The sequence below is a fragment of the Odocoileus virginianus genome, chromosome 8, assembly GCF_023699985.2.
Source record: "Odocoileus virginianus isolate 20LAN1187 ecotype Illinois chromosome 8, Ovbor_1.2, whole genome shotgun sequence".
In the NCBI taxonomy this organism is placed as follows: Eukaryota; Metazoa; Chordata; class Mammalia; order Artiodactyla; family Cervidae; genus Odocoileus; species Odocoileus virginianus.
Window position 1 is genome coordinate 79528581 of NC_069681.1, and position 16557 is coordinate 79545137.

At 40.0% G+C, this 16557-nt stretch overlaps 1 long non-coding RNA gene across 19 annotated transcripts in view; it reads right to left on the bottom strand.

Annotated features, from left to right (window-relative positions):
• The window catches only part of LOC110127127 (uncharacterized), a 603755-nt gene that overhangs the window by 500902 nt on the left and 86296 nt on the right, over window positions 1-16557 (bottom strand). For 3 of the 19 annotated variants that reach the window (XR_011489154.1, XR_011489168.1, XR_011489155.1), the window contains one exon: window positions 6080-6355. The exons of 15 other annotated variants lie outside the window; for them this stretch is intronic. This is a non-coding gene — a long non-coding RNA (uncharacterized lncRNA). Of the gene's footprint in view, window positions 1-6079; window positions 6356-10501; window positions 10627-16557 lie in introns of all 19 variants that reach the window. One more of the 19 variants, XR_011489153.1, reaches the window with a different exon arrangement.

Below are 16557 nucleotides of genomic sequence, written 5' to 3' on the forward strand. Positions count from 1 at the left end.
GTTTGCTTATTCAATATTCAACACATTTTTATTGTGTCAGGCACTGTGCTTGACATTGAAGATACAAAAGTGAAGAAAGAAAATGGTTGTTCTTTTGTGAGGCTGACAGTCTGTTTGGGAAGACAAGTAAATAACATGACAGGTCAAGTAGAGGTTACCACTGGAGCACATGATAGGAGCATCAAAACCAACATAGAGTGGAGAGATTGAAAAGTGGAAATGACAGGGAAAACATCCCAGAGGAAGAGACATTCATCTCACCCATAAAGAATTCTCCACAGCCTCATCACTGCCAGAGAAAGAATGGTTTTTAATGTAGGTTTCAAACCCAGATTTATGTGACTCCTTAAATCATTCCACTAGGTACCCATTATCCCCAACTGATTCATTCTTGAATTGCTCTTGCTTCCTTAATTCCATTACTTGATGAGTCTGAGGGGGCCCTAGCAATTGTGCCTTCCAAGCTGTATGTTATTAATTTTCTGTTGCCTTTGCTTTAGGAGTGAATTTCATTTTCCAGTGAAACTGAAGCACTCTCCTGAACTCCAAATGGTTTATTGAGTACCCGAATCCTCTTCCTGAAAAAGTGAAAGCTGTTCAGTTGTGTCCAACTGTTTGTGATCCCATGGACTATAGAGCCCATGGAATTCTCCAGGCCAGAGTACTGGAGTGGGTACCCTTTTCCTTTTCTAGGGGATCTCCCAACCCAGGGATCACACCAGGTCTCCTGCATCGCAGGTGGATTCTTTACCTGCTGAGCCACAAGGGAAGCCCAAGAATACTTCAGTGGGAAGCCTATCCCTTCTCCAACAGATCTTCCCAACCCAGGAACCAAACAGGGGTCTCCTGCATTGTGGGAGAATATTTTTACCAACTGAGCTATCAGGGAAGTCTCTTCATAGCTCTTGCCAGATTCGCCCACACTCATTCCCACTCTCCTCAAATATCAAAGTGCCTATTTCTGGGTTACTTCCATTATAGGATGGGCCCATTCTCCAATTCAAACAGAAGTCATAAAAACTGCATCTAGTTTCACATCTCAAACTGGACCCCAGAAAACAAACACCATTTCATGAGGAAGGCAGCCAGCCACACCCCCATGAACATTGTGATCCACAGGCACTGCAAGCTGTCCTCTCATTTGGGGTGAGGATGTATATCAGTAAGTGTTGTTTAGTTGCAAGTGACACAAATCATTTCAGCATCTTTAATGAAAGAAAAGAGAAAACACATTGGAAAGAAGCTGAGGAGCTCACAGAGCTAAAGGAAAATATAAGAGCCAAAGTTCAGAAAGGCCAGAAACCAGAGCTGTTCTGAGCATCTGATGCAGCAGGAATGAAAGAACAATCTCTCCAGTAGGGCATCACTGGAATGAATTTACTGTGAACACATTCTGCAAGACTTCAAGCCCAGAGAAATGGCATCAGGTTGGCTAAGCTTGGGACATGTGCCCACCCATTGACCAGAGGAAGACAAACATCACTATTAACTACATGCAATAGAAGAGGGGATTTGATTTAGGTCATACCTGAATGGTCTAGTGGTTTTCCCTACATTCTTCAATTTAAGTCTGAATTTGGATATAAGGAGTTCATGATCTGAGCCAGAGTGCTTAGATCTGATAGAGTTCCTGAAGAACTATGGAGGGAGGTTTGTGACATTGTACAGGAGACAGTAATCAAGACCATCCTCAAGAAGAAATACAAAAAGGCAAAATGGTTGTCTGAGGAGGTCTTACAACTAGCTGAGAAAAGAACAGAAGCTAAGGGCAAAGAAGAAAAGGAAAAACATATGCATCTGAATGCAGAGATCCAAAGAATAGCCAGGAGAGATAAGAAAGCCTTCCTCAGTGATCAATGCAAAGAAATAGAGGAAAGCAATAGAATGGGAAAGACTAGAGATCTCTTCAAGAAAATTAGAGATACCAAGGGAACATTTCATGCAAACATGGGCACAATAAAGGATAGAAATGGTACGGACCTAACAGAAGCAGAGGATATTAAGAAGAGGTGGCAAGAAAGAACAGAAGAACTTTATATAGAAGAACTATATAAAAAAGATCTTCACGACCCAGATAACCTCACTGGTATGATCACTCATCTAGAGTCAGACATCCTGGAATGTGAAGTCAAGTGGGCCTTAGTTCGAAGCATCATTATGAACAAAGCTAGTGGAGGTGATGGAATTCCAGTTGAGCTATTTCAAATCCTAAAAGATGATGCTGTGAAAGTGCTGCACTCAATAGGCCAGCAAATTTTGAGCAGAGGCCACAGGACTGTAAAAGATCAGTTTTCATTCCAATCCCAAAGAAAGGCAATGCCAAAGAATGCTCAAACTACTGCAAAATTGCACTCATCTCACACGCTAGCAAACTAATATTCAAACTTCTCCAAACCAGGCTGCAACAGTACATGAACCATGAACTTCCCGATGTTCAAGCTGGATTTAGAAAAGGCAGAGGAACCAGAGATTAAATTGCCAACATCCATTGGATCATTGAAAAGGCAAGAGTTCCAGAAAAACAGTTATCTACTTCTGCCTTATTGACTACGTCCACCTTTGTGTGGAACACAACAAAATGTGGGAAATTCTTAAAAAGATGGGAATATCAGACCACCTGACCTGCCTCCTGAGAAATCTGTATGCAGGCCAAGAAGCAACAGTTAGAACTGGAAATGGAACAACAGACTGGCTTATTTAACTTACATGTAGAGTGCATCATGTGAAATGCTGGGCTGGAGGAAGCACAAGCTGGAATCAAGATTGCCAGGAGAAATATCAATAACCTCAGATATGCAGATGACACCACACTTATGGCAGAAAGCGAAGAGGAACTAAAGAGCCTCTTGATGAAAGTGAAAGTGAGAGTGAAAAAGTTGCTCCAAATTCAACATTCCAAAAACTAATATCATGGCATCCAATCCCATCACTTCGTGGCAAATAGATGGGGAAACAGTGGAAACAGTGACAGACTTTATTTTGGGGGGTTCCAAAATCACTGCAGATGGTGATTGCAGTCATGAAATTAAAAGATGCGTACTCCTTGGAAGAAAAGTTATGACCAACCTAGACAGCATATTAAAAAGCAGAAACACTACTTTACCAATGAAGGTCTAATCAAAGCTATGGTTTTTCCAGTAGTCATGTATAGATGTGAGAATTGGACTATAAAGAAAGTTGAGCACCCAAGAACTGATGCTTTTGAGCTGTGGTGCTGGAGAAAACTATTAAGAGTCCCTTGGACTGCAACGAGATCCAAACAGTCAATCCTAATGGAAATCAGTCCTGAATATTCATTGGAAGGACTGATGCTAAAGCTGAAACTCTAATACTCTGGCCACCTGATGCAAAGAACCAACTCATTTAAAAAGACCCTGAGGCTAGGAAAGATTGAAGGCAGGAGACAAAGGCTATGACAGAGGATGAGATGGTTGGATGGCATCACCAACTTGATGGATAAGAGTTTGAGTAAGCTCTGGGAGTTGGTGATGGACAGGGAAACCTGGTGTGCTGCAGTACATGGGGTCACAAAGAGTTAGGTACGATTGAGCAACTGAACTGAACTGAATAGAAGAGGAGTGATTCCTCAAACACAGTTGTGATGTTGTTACCAACAGGAGGGAGAATAGACACTAAGCTGTAAACAACAAAAATTTCCACTATAGAAATCATCTTGTTGCTGTGTGAATTCTCAGAGCACCAGTCTTGTGGGTTCCTAATCTATACACTTCTCTCCATTGTATGAAGTTTTAGCATTCCTTCTCACCCATTCCACATGGGTTCCAAAGCTTTCAACATATGAGCATCAGGAGTCTTCCAAGATATAAACCTCAAATAAAAATTAACACTGGAAAAGAAATCATCTTTTTCCAGAAGAGTCATTTTTTAGTATCAATCATGTAAATAACAATAAGAGCAAACTAACAAATCCCTTTGTTATATGAAAAAAAAAATTGTGTGTTTTTATCTTTTAGAGCAACCTTGAAAAGTCATGCCCTATATTTATACCAACTCTCAATAGTTAATTGACATGTTAACTTATCCATCTTTCCACTGAGCTAAGGATTTTTTTTGAGCTATTTTCCTACTTGCACTTTTGAGATTCCTCCATAAACTGCCATGTGGCAACACTTTAAATTACACTGTTTCACTTGGGCTCTCCCCATTAACCACCATGCCAGCATAGACATCTTGTGGTGTCAGCTCGTTCTGTCTTCCTATCTTTTTTTTTTACAAAAAGGCAGAAAATATTAAGAGCTCATTTCTCATCTTCATCATCTTTGAGTGCCTAAATGTTGGTCTTGGTGACAATCTTCAGAATAGATTTTTTTCAAGACTTGATATGGAAGGCCTGATACATATCACTATGACAAAGTTCAACATGGATGATTCTGAAGAAGATGACGGTAATAGTAATACTAACAGATGATATGTATGAGCCTTTATTGTTCACAGGCTCCGCCCTGAGTACTTCACATGCACTATGCTTCCATACTGGTGGGAAGAGCTGGGAGAGAGAGATGAGCACAGGAGAGAAAACAGATTACTGCTGGAGCCAAGTCCCTGCATAGATGGAGAAGGGAGGGAAGAGAGGATCCAGAGCTCAAGTGGACAAGCTTCCTCAGATAAGAACAGGGGTGTCCATCATTATAACTAAGAGACTGGTTGATTTGCTTTTAGAAACATGAAGCAGTTGTCTTAAGACAACTTCTAGTTTCTCAGAGAAACAAGAGGAAAATGGTAGAAGAGAGAAAGGTGGGTAGTTACTGGAGGTATTAGGGAAATGGCAGGCAACAGAGCTGCTGCTATTAACTTTAGCAGAAATAAAAGGCTGCCACAATAATCTGGAGAAGAGGGAAAAAACTGTAAATTCTAGGTGGAACAGCAGAAGATACTCCTGAGGTCATGCTTAACTTTTAGAAGATGATTCTGAGTTCTCACAAAACAGGCTGGAGCAGGGCAAATAGAAACAATCTTCTGTGAATAGTACAGCCCTACTTCTACAACCACCGCAATAGATGGACCTTGAAAAAAGAAGATTTCATGTGTTTTTTCTTCAATCCTTCTAAATCCAATAGTTAAAGAAGCAACACCATACACTTCTTAAGATAAGGTGCATCTATCTTGTTCACTGCTCTATCTCCAGTGGTAAGCAAAATGCCTAAAATGGAAGAGGAGTTTGATAAATATTTTATCAATGAATTGATGACTACATAGATGGATGGATGAATAAGGAATTTATGACATTTTATTGATCACAGTCTTGTCGTGGGGGGGGGGGGGGGGGCTTGCTTAGTTCAGTGAAGCAATGAGCCATGCCGTGCAGGGCCACCCAAGACAGAGGGGTCATAATGAAGAGTTCTGACAAAACATAGTCCACTGGAGGAGGGAATGGCAAAACACTCAGGTATTCTTGCTGTGAGAACCCCATGAACAGTATGAAAAGGCAAAAAGATACGACACCAGAAGATGAGCCCCCCAGGTTGGAAAGTGTCAAATATGCTACTGGGGAAGAGCAGAGGGCAATTACTGATAGCTATGAAATGGTGAGATAGCATCACCAACTCAATGTATATGAATCTGAGCAAACTCTGGGAGATACTGAAGGACAGGGGAGCCTGGAGGGCTGAAGTGCATGGAGTTGCAAAGAGTTGGACACAATGTGGTGACTGAAAAACAGCAACAACAAATTTATAGTCCACATTCATAGCTTTTCTACAAAAAATTCTGCTCCATGTGTATAGCAGTGTCATGATTGGGTTTTTCCCAAGCTGCTACTCAGAAACCAAAGGAAGTCCGAGTAGGATTTTTTTTTACTAGGACTAAAAATGAAACAAATATTATATATTATCTGTAGATATTTATAACCACCTAATATTCCCCAACGTACTGGAGTAAGTGTCCCTCATTATCACTTGCTGGTTTAGTGGGAGAAATATTTTAGTACTAAGCTCTCCCATGAATCAGACAGAAGTCTGCTGGAGTTGTCACTCCAGGTATATTCTGCTCTCTCAAAGAAGTTATTCCAGTTGAAGTGGGAATTCCAGTCACACAACTACTCATAATGTTCTCTGCTTACCTGATTCAACATCTTCAACTTAGAGGTCTCTTTTGTACAATGAAAGTAGATAATGTTCCTCTTGGATCGGCAAAAAAAGTGCAGAATTCCGTTCTAATATGCCTAAAATTCTATCTATACAACGAGAGGCCACAGGTGTTGCTACAAGATTTCAAATAGGTGTCCTTTTTTAATACCCTTATCTCCCGTTTCCATATAGTCTTTGCGATGGCAGAAACTCATCTTCAGAGTACAAGCCTGTGTCTTATTTGATACCGCCAGCACTTAGCATGGAATCTGTAGAAGGAATAAACACATGATTGACTAATGAATGAATACTGAATTATTCTGAGTGACCTACCCTAGCTACTGGAATTCAATCTCTCCTCCACGCTGCAGGACAGGCAGCAACACTGAATGTTTATCTGAAGGCCTGTTCTACCTTTACAATATAGAGTTAAACATCTTACCCTTAAGAATTAGCAAAGTAGTACAGTTGTCCTCCTAGTCCTATTTACTCTCACTAAGCAGAAAAATCAAATCCCTCAGGGAATCTCAGAGTCTAGCATTGACTGTTTGCTTTCAACTAAGAGAGAGCAAATACATTCACTGCTTCTCTCAAACTCTACTACCTCTAAAAGCCTACTTTCAATTTTCTTGGAGCTATTCCTTACCAATAACTTTATGGCATCTCTTGTACACAATTCCTCTTTCCAGCATTTTCTTCTATAGCTTACATTGTTTGAAATGCTTTTAACTGAATTCTTTGGGATGTGCATAAGTACAAAACTTGGCAATTATATCTAGCACTACTCCTTTGTAATAGTTTCAGATATTCTTCACTTTTGCTAATTTTAAAATAAAAGATAAGTATTATCCAACCCAAATTATAAAATCATTAAAATGATTTTATTTTCTGTTTAGTTCAGTTTAGTTCAGTTCAGTCGCTCAGTCATGTCTGACTCTTCGAGACCCCATGAACCACAGCATACCAGGCTTCCCTGTCCATCACCAACTCCTGGAGTCCACCCAAACCTATATCCATTGAGTCAGTGATGCCATCCAGCTATCTCATCCTCTGTCCTCCCCTTCTCCTCCTGCCCTCAATCCTTCCCAGCATCAGGGTCTTTTCAAATGAGCCAGCTCTTCCCATCAGGTGGCCAAAGTATTGGAGTTTCAGCTTCAGCATCAGTCCTTCCAATGAACACCCAGGACTGATCTCCGTTAGGATGGACTGGTTGGATCTCCTTGCAGTCCAAGGGACTCTCAAGAATCTTCTCCAACAGCACAGTTCAAAATCATCAATTCTTTGGCGCTCAGCTTTCTTTGTAGTCCAACTCTTACATCCATACATGACCACAGGAAAAACCATAGCCTTGACTAGATGGACCTTTGTTGACAAAGTAATATCTCTGCTTTTTAATATGCTGTCTAGGTTGGTCATAACTTTCCTTCCAAGGAGTAAGTGTCTTTTAATTTCATGGCTGCAATCACCATCTGCAGTGATTTTGGAGCCCAGAAAAATATAGTCAGCCACTGTTTCCACTGTTTCCCCATCTATTAGCCATGAAGTGATAGGACTGGATGCCATGATCTTAGTTTTCTGAATGTAGAGCTTTAAGCCAACTTTTTCACTCTCCTTTTTCACTTTCCTCAAGAGGCTCTTTAGTTCTTCTTCACTTTCTGCCATAATGGTACTGTGATTTGTATATCTGAGGTTATTGATAATTCTCCCAGCAATCTTGATTCCAGTTTGGGCTTCCTCCAGCCCAGCATTTCTCATGATGTATTTTGCATAGAAGTTAAATAAGCAGTGTGACAATATACAGCCTTGACATACTCCTTTTCCTATTTGGAACCAGTCTGTTGTACCATGTCCAGTTCTAACTGTTTCTTCCTGACCTTATGGGGCAAATTCAACACTCTTCCTATAGAAGTAAAGTCCTGGAGGACCAGATTATAAACCAGTGAAGGACTCTGTTCTAATATTCAGTTTGCTTTGATTTGGGGAAAAGCGCATAACTTTTCTCTCATCTTCTTTTCCACATTGAAAATAATGCATTTTCTTACTAACTGATAAAGATGTGTGGTGATTGGTTAGGTGATAGCTCTTAATCATATTAAGTATCAGATTACTTAACCAGTAATAGCTTCTTGGCATCTACTACACACGGTTTTTTCCTCAAACATTTCCTTCTAGTGAGCTTACATTAAGGATGAAAAGCTTTTAACTAAGTGCTTAGAGAAGAGAGGCAGGCTTTTAAATCATTTATAGAAAGGGATTAATAACAAACATTTTTAAAACATCCATAATTAAAACAATTCAAGCTCTAGGAAAAAAAAATAATAACACTCCATTACTCTCCTAGGGAGAGAGGGAAGCAATGAGCCAGTTCTGAGCCAGTGTCCACAAGTCAGGCCTTCTCCAAGGGTTCTGTCCACTGCTTTTTTCATCCAAATTCTCACAACAGCCTATTAACACAGTGTTAGTAGCCCCACAATTATAATGAGTACCACACAATTGCACTCATCTCATATGCTAGCAAAGTAAAGCTCAAAATTCTCCAAGCCCGGCTTCAATAGTATGTGAACTGTGAACCTCCAGATGTTCAAGCTGGATTTAGCAAAGGCAGAACCAGAGATCCAACTGCCAACATCTGATGGATCACTGAAAAAGCAAGAGAGATCCAGAAGAACATCTACTTCTGCTTTATTGACTACGCCAAAGCCTTTGACTGTGTGGATCACAACAAACTGTGGGAAATTCTTAAAGAGATGGGAAATACCAGACCACCTGACCTGCCTCCTGAGAAATCGGCATGCAGGTCAAGAAGAACTGGACATGGAACAACTTCTGGTTCCAAATAGAAAAAGGAGTACATCAAGGCTGTATATTGTCACCCTGCTTATTTAACTTCTGTGCAGAGTACCTTATGAGAAATGTTGGGCTGGATGAAGCACAGGCTGGAATCAAGATTGCCAGGAGAAATATCAATAACCTCAGATATGCAGATGACACCACCCTTATGGCAGAGAGTGAAGAGGAACTAAAAAGCCTCTTGATGAAAGTGAAAGAGGAGAGTGAAAAGGTTGCCTAAAACTCAACATTCCAAAAACTATTATCATGGCATCTGGCCCCATCACTTCTTGGCAAATAGATGGGGGAACAGTGGAAACAGTGATAGACTTTATTTTTAGGGCTCCAAAATCACTATAGATGACTTCAGCCGTGAAATTAAAAGACACTTGCTCCTTGGAAGAAAAGTTATGACCAACCTATACAGCATATTAAAAAGCAGAGACATTACTTTGGCAACAAAGGTCCATCCATCTAGTCAAAGCTCTGGTTTTTCCAGTAGTCATGTATGAATGTGAGAGTTGGACTATAAAGAAAGCTGAGCACTAAAGAATTGATGCTTTTGAACTGCAGTGTTGGAGAAGATTCTTGAGAGCCCCTTGGACTGCAAGGAGATCCAACCAGTCAATCCTAAAGCAAATCAGTCCTGAATATTCATTGGAAGGATTGATGCTAAAACTCCAATACTTTGGCCACCTGATGGGAAGAGCTGTCTCATTTGAAAAGACCCTGAGGCTGGAAAAGATTGAAGGTGGGAGGAGAAGGGGACGACAGAGGATAAGATGGTTGGATGGCATCACCAATGCAATGGACATGAGTTTGAGTAAACTCTGGAATTTAGTGATGGACAGGGAGGCCTGGCGTGCTGCAGTCCATGGTGTCGCAAAGAGTTAGACATGACTGAGCGACCGAACTGAACCGTACTGAGTAGCCCCACCTTATATAGAGTAGAGGCTAAATCTTTAAGACACCTAGCATGCTATTTTAATAAAAACACAATTAAAAATATAAACCTATTGTTTGCATACATAACATCACTAAGATTTTTGTATCTCCTATCATCAGAAATCGCTTCCTGAATTCTAACTACTACTGTGGCCCAAAGTCAGGTGGCCCACAGGAAAGAAGGAGATATATAGGGAAAGCCACGGTCAGAAAAGGACAGGAAACTCAAGGGGTGTGTGGAAAGGAGAAGAAAGACATGGAGAGGGAGGAAAGCAGTCACACGATTGACAGGAGTTTCCTCAACTTTTTGCTCCTGTCTGCCCACACCCTAGCACAAGTCAACATGCCAGTGAGATCCCGAGGGCAAAGCCAAAAGCAGAGAGACGATTTTCCCCATGCTACATTTGTAGCCTTAGAAAAGGGACTACCCTGGGACCTCCCTGTCAGTCCAGTGTCTAAAACTTTGCCTTCCAGTGCAGGGGGTGCAGGTTCAATTCCTGGTTGGGGAGCTAAGATCCCACATGCCTTGCAGGCAAAAACTAAAACATAAAAGTAGAAGCAATATTGCAACAAAGTCAATAAAAACTTAAAAAAAAATGGCCCACATCAAAAATACCTTTAAAGGAAAGAAAAGGGACTACCTCTTCAGTGTCCTCAGCACCCCGCTTCTGGCAGTGGCCACTTAGCAGAGTTAAGCTCAAAGTCCAAGTTAATGCCCCTGGGCTGTGTTTGGCTTCCGCGTAGCATGGGAAAGACTCAGAAGGACCTGCAAAGTAGTAGAGAATTGGACCAGGAAACTTCCTGGAGGAAGTTGCTACAACAAGAACAAAGTGACCTCATCACCAGAAAGACCCAGGAGTTTGTGAAACTCAGCTAGGACCCCTCAGCAGAAGGGGACCAGTGAGCCCAGGGAAACGGTCCGCAGCAGAGGCCATTAATGGAAGAGTGGCCAGTGAAACAAGGGACAGCATCAAGGCACAGGTGATTAGGGAGCCAGAAGGTAACACAAGGACATCCACAGAGCCACGAAAAGGACAGTCACACAGAGGGAAGAAGTCTGAACATTGATCTACAAGCAACAGCCTTTTCAATCACTTAATAGAAAAGAATTCATAACAATTTAAAAAAAAAAATCCACAATTAAAATAACTCATGCTCCACACACAAAGGTGATTCAGTGGTAAAGTATCCATCTGCAAATGCAAGAGCCGCAGGAGATGTATGCTTGATCCCTGGGTCGAAAGATCCCCTAAAGTAGGCACCCCACTCCAGTATTCTTGCCTTGAGAATCACATGGACAGAGGAGTCTGGCAGGCTACAGTCCTTGGGGTCACAAAGCGTCAGACACAACTGAGCACACATGCAATGCCAATGCCACACACAAAGAGAGACACCACACTAAACACAATATTGAGTTAAACCAAAAGCCACAGAGAACTCACTCCTGGCAGTTTAAGGCTTTCTCTCTAGCACAGAAGGGTTCATGACACTGATTAGATCTGTTTCAGGAAGTAAAGTGTTGAGGAACCAAATTACTTTTTCTTTGCACATTTCAGTCATGGTATGAGTAAACACACAGGTCAACTACAATATGATTACAAAGATACAATGCTGACGGCATTGTGCATTAAGCATGCGTGTTCAGTCATTTCCAACTCTGTGATCTGGCCTGTAGCCGGATCTGGTTGACTGCAGCCAGCCTGGTTCCCCTGTCCATGGAATTTTCTAGGCAAGAATAGTGGAGTAGGTTGCCATTCCCTCCCCCAGGGGATCTTCCCAACCCAGGGATCAAACTCCTGTCTCTTGCATCTCCTGCATTGGCAGGCCGATGGTTTACCACAGCACCTCCTGGGAAGGCTTGCGGAGGGCATGACTGTCCATAAAACAAAGAGAGCCCCCTGGGATTTTCCTTCTATCAGCTGATATCATGTCTTCAGACAACTAAGTCAAAGCCAAAAAATAAATACATCCTCACTATTTTCCTACAGTGTCACTTTAAGTTAGAAAAATTTATTCTCAGTTCTGTGGTCTTAACATACCTAGAAATGAGACTTTACCATAGAAAATATTTTCTTTGAGATAACATTCCAGAGAACCAGTCCTTCACTTGGGTGCCACCAAATCTGATCATTATATAAACTTTATTTTTGTTTCTAGTCAAAGTGATTTATATAAAATAAAATGTTGAGTTAAAGGGATTATGATGCAACAGACAGGACTTCAGGGGAAAAAATTTGGAATAGAATAGTTACCATTCAGTCATGACTAGAGGAAAAGTGTGTGTTTGCTAAGATAGGTGAAAATTTTGCAATAAATGTACCTGGGACAGGATATTGTTTTACTCAAATTGTGACATAGAGTTAAAGGTAAAAACAGGTACAAAGAAAGAAACTATATATATTTTTATACAGCCATTTGCAGTAGCAACAAAAATATAAGGGATTTAGGAATAAAATTTTAAAACTTTATTGAAAGGAATTAAAAACCTGAATAAATCAAAAGATAAACCATGTCCATATGTAGAATCAGTTTTGTCAAGATGCTCGTTTTTTCCCATATTAATTGGATACTTCAATGCTATTCCAATCAAATTCTCAACAGAGTTTTTCATGGAACATCACAAGCTGATTTTAAACTTGTATGGATATGCAAAAATCAAGAAGAGTCAAGGCAGTTTTGAAGAAAAACAGATGGCAAGACTCATTAAACTGTAATAATTTTTAAAAGGTGTGATAATGGTGCTAGAACAGACAAATAGATCAATAATTCAGAATAAAGATCTCATGCTGCTGCTGCTGCTAAGTCTCATAAACATATCCAAATATATGGATACTTGATATATGGCATTCTGATCAGCAAGGAAAGAATAGACTACTCAACATACAGTACTGGGTTAATTGTTATTCGAATTGGAGGAAAATGAATTGAATTGTTACATAACAATATACAAAAAATCAATTCCAGATACACTGAAATCCTAAATGTGAAAGGCAAATTTTTAATTCTCTGGAATAAATTGTGAGAATATATTTATGATGTCAAGATAGAGTAGAATTTCTGGAACTAGACATACCAAAAGATAGGGGAGAGACAAAGAGAAGCTTAAAGAAAAAGATTGAAATATTTGACCACATTAAAATTTTATATTTCTGTGATTCAAAAGTTACTTTAAAAAAGTGAAAAGACATGTCACAGCCTAGAATAATGTATTTGCAATGAATATAACTGACAAAACACTGATATGCAGAATATATAAAGAATTCCAATGTTGATAAGATAAACAACCTAGTAGAAAAATGGACAAATGCATTATTAATAAATAGATATGTCAGAGAAAAGGACACTCATAGTTCCAGTAAATATATAAGATATGCTCTATCTCACTAGTAATCAGGGAAAAGTATATTAAAACCATATTAAGGTACTTTTTGGGCTTCCCAAGTGGCGCTAGTGGTAAAGAACCTGCCTACCAATGCAGGAGACATAAGACATCCAGGTTTAATCCCTGGGTTGGGAAGATTCCCTGTAAGAGGGCATGGAAACATACTCCAGTATTCTTGCCTGGAGAATCCCATGGACAGAGGAGCCTGGTGGGATAAAATCCATCGGGTCACAAGGAGTCAGACATAACTGAAGTGATTTAGCACACATGAAAGATACTTTTCATCCATTATATTACCAAAACCAAAAAATCTGACAAATCAATAGATGACAAGAATGTAGAGAAGCATGATGTCTCATTTTCTGCTAGTAAGAGTACAAACTGAAATGACAACTTTGGAGATCAATTTGACAATACCTTGTCAAATCAAAGATGCACATACACTCAGCATTTAACTCCTGTATATCACAGAGAAACTATAGTAGTATATAATGGAGACAGATAAGAGTTTTCATAACAATATTACAAGAGCAATAATTTGGAACAATATAGATGTGCATTAACAGGAGAATAAATGAGTAAATTATAGTATATTTACATGCTATATTAATACAGCAGTAAAAATCCTCATGCAAAGAGTTGACTCATTGGAAAAGACCCTGATGCTGGGAGGGATTGGGGGCAGGAGAAGTGGATGACAGAGGATGAGATGGCTGGATGGCATCACCGACTCAATGGGCATGAGTTTGAGTAAACTCTGGGAGTTTGTGATGGACAGGGAGGCCTGGCGTGCTGCGATTCATGGGGTCGCAAAGAGTCAGACACGACTGAATGACTGAACTGAACTGAACTGAAAAATGAATTATCAGCTATGTAACAGATAAATCCTAAACAAATATCACTGTGAAAAGAGCAAGTTACAAAAGCTATGTACAAAGCTTAATAACATAAAACAATAATATATGAGTATACTTTAAATCAGTGAATTGGATGGGATGTGAATTGTATCTCTTCATAAAACTGCTTTTAAGAGAGCAAATATATATGTGTGTGTACATACATATGACAGAAAGACAAACAGATATGAAAATAATAAACACCAAAAATCAGGATAGTGTCTGTGGTACTTTGGTACTCCAAGATAGGATTAGATGTCAGGAAACTTTTAGGGAAAACAGCTGTGAAGGATGAAGGAGAACAAGCAGGAGTATCAGGAAAACCTTCATACTCCAAGGCAAGACTGGTACCTGCGAAAGGAGGCATGAAATGAAGAAGGAGCGGGTGAGAGAGACTCACCTGCACCAGGGACCTAAGAATGTCATGGCAAGGCCGATGAGGAGTCCTTAAGTCAGTCACCTTTCATGGAAGTTTTGCAACAAAGAGAAAACAGGCCTGAATCTGCGTCCCCACCATGTACAGTCATTACTGGGAGCACCTCAGGGGAATTAATACGGTGGTAAATTCAGAAGAGAATCATCTAGGACCATCATCAACTGTGTTTCCCGCAGCAGAGGATATGAGCATCCCAGTTTTCCTGGTGCCACATGAGCTGCCTCTGGGTTCAGGAGTGGGGACTGTGATCCAGGAGAGAGAGAAGAAAAGCTCTAAGTGTGTTGGTAACATTTTACTTCTGAAGCTGAGCAGTGGGGGTGTAGATGCTCACGATATTAGTTTCTTTAATTTGGGGAGCAGGGATGAGGTAGGAAAAACAGGAGGTTAAGAAGCTGATACACTGGATTTACACAAGGCTGCTCTAGAAATTTGCTATAGTGTGAAGTAACAGGCCAACAGGATTAGTGGATAAAAATATTACAGTCTTCTTGATGCTAATCCAACTTATAGGGAAATTTGGAAGATTTAAAAAAGAGGGAAAGTTGCAGGGGAAAATGTCCCTATGTGCTGGTTGGGGCAGAAAGGGAGGAGTTAGCTTTACCTAGGAGCACAATAAGTTTATTCACCCTTGAAAAGAAAAGACTGAATTTATGGTAAAGCTGAAAGTAGAAGAGATTTTGTGGTGGGTAGGCAAGGAAATTCTCTAATGACTGCTTTCATTTTCTCAGTAAAATGAGAAGTGAGCTGATCAGTTGTGAGTGAGGAAGAGGAAAGTGGTTTAAGAGGTTTGAGGACAGTGAAATTGCCAAGGAGTCCCAAGGGCTCACTTGAGGTTTGTGGTCAGAGATTCAAAATGATACCAGTCAGCAGGGCTGTGTGCTTTCTACCAGCCATAAACTGTTGCTCATGCAGTTGGCTCAAAGAATGGAATGTTAGATTTAACCAAAGCAAGGTTTTGCCAGTAAAGTACAATGAAGAGAGATAGGTGGAGGGCTTTGAAACTGCAGGGAAAGACACTGTATATGATGGACTATATACAGTGAGTGTATATACAGTATCATTTAACTCCCTTTTCCTTTCCTTTGTATTTTCTATAAACTGCAAGTTAGAGCTAAAAGCTTGATTAGTTTCAATTAAGCATTTTTGGCAAGAATACTTAGTAGGTGATGCTGTGAATTTCATATTGCATCATATCAGAAGGAACATAATATCTGGTTGTCCTACTATTTTTGATGCTAAGATTGATCTCTGTGAGAACAATAAATAACTCGGGTAACACCTTGCAAATATCCCATTTTGAATATGCAAATCTCTTAACTGTGCCTGAGAAAAAGTCTAGTTATCAAAAGTATGAAGCAAGCACAAAAGGTCGGAGAACTGCTGTTTGAGAAGGTTATAGAATTTTTGACATTGAAGGTCTCACAAGCCAGTTTTATAGTCATTGTTAGAAGGGCAAGACCTCAGTGTGGGGAAAATTGTGGACAGGAAGAAGTTATGCATTACTTTATCCTCTTCCATTACTCTAAGCCTGAAACTAAATGACAGCTAGACTATAGATCTTTCCCCAAAAAAATATCCCTGGATAGTCTAAGTATAATTTTGTAACACTACTGCATGCTGACAAACAAACTAGTTTTTGGATTGCATCTTAAAAATAACATCAAATGTTGTGGAGGTTCCTGCTGTTTTTTGTAAAAAGCCTGAGAGGGCAAAGACCAAAGAAAGAAACATAATTAAAATGCATTTTATATAGCATGTCAAGGAACTCATTGAGAAGTAGCAATGGTTCCTGCAATAGAGAAAACTGTCAGCGTTCATTTGGCTAGCATAGATAGCAAATACTAACTTGTGACACATATTTCCTGATTTTAGAATTTTGCCATTGAGCAAGAAAAATTAATTTAATCAATATGGTATAGAGGTTTTCTACCTGCTAACAGTGATTATCTGAAACTGAAGTAGTCTTTTCTGACCTTAAGGGCT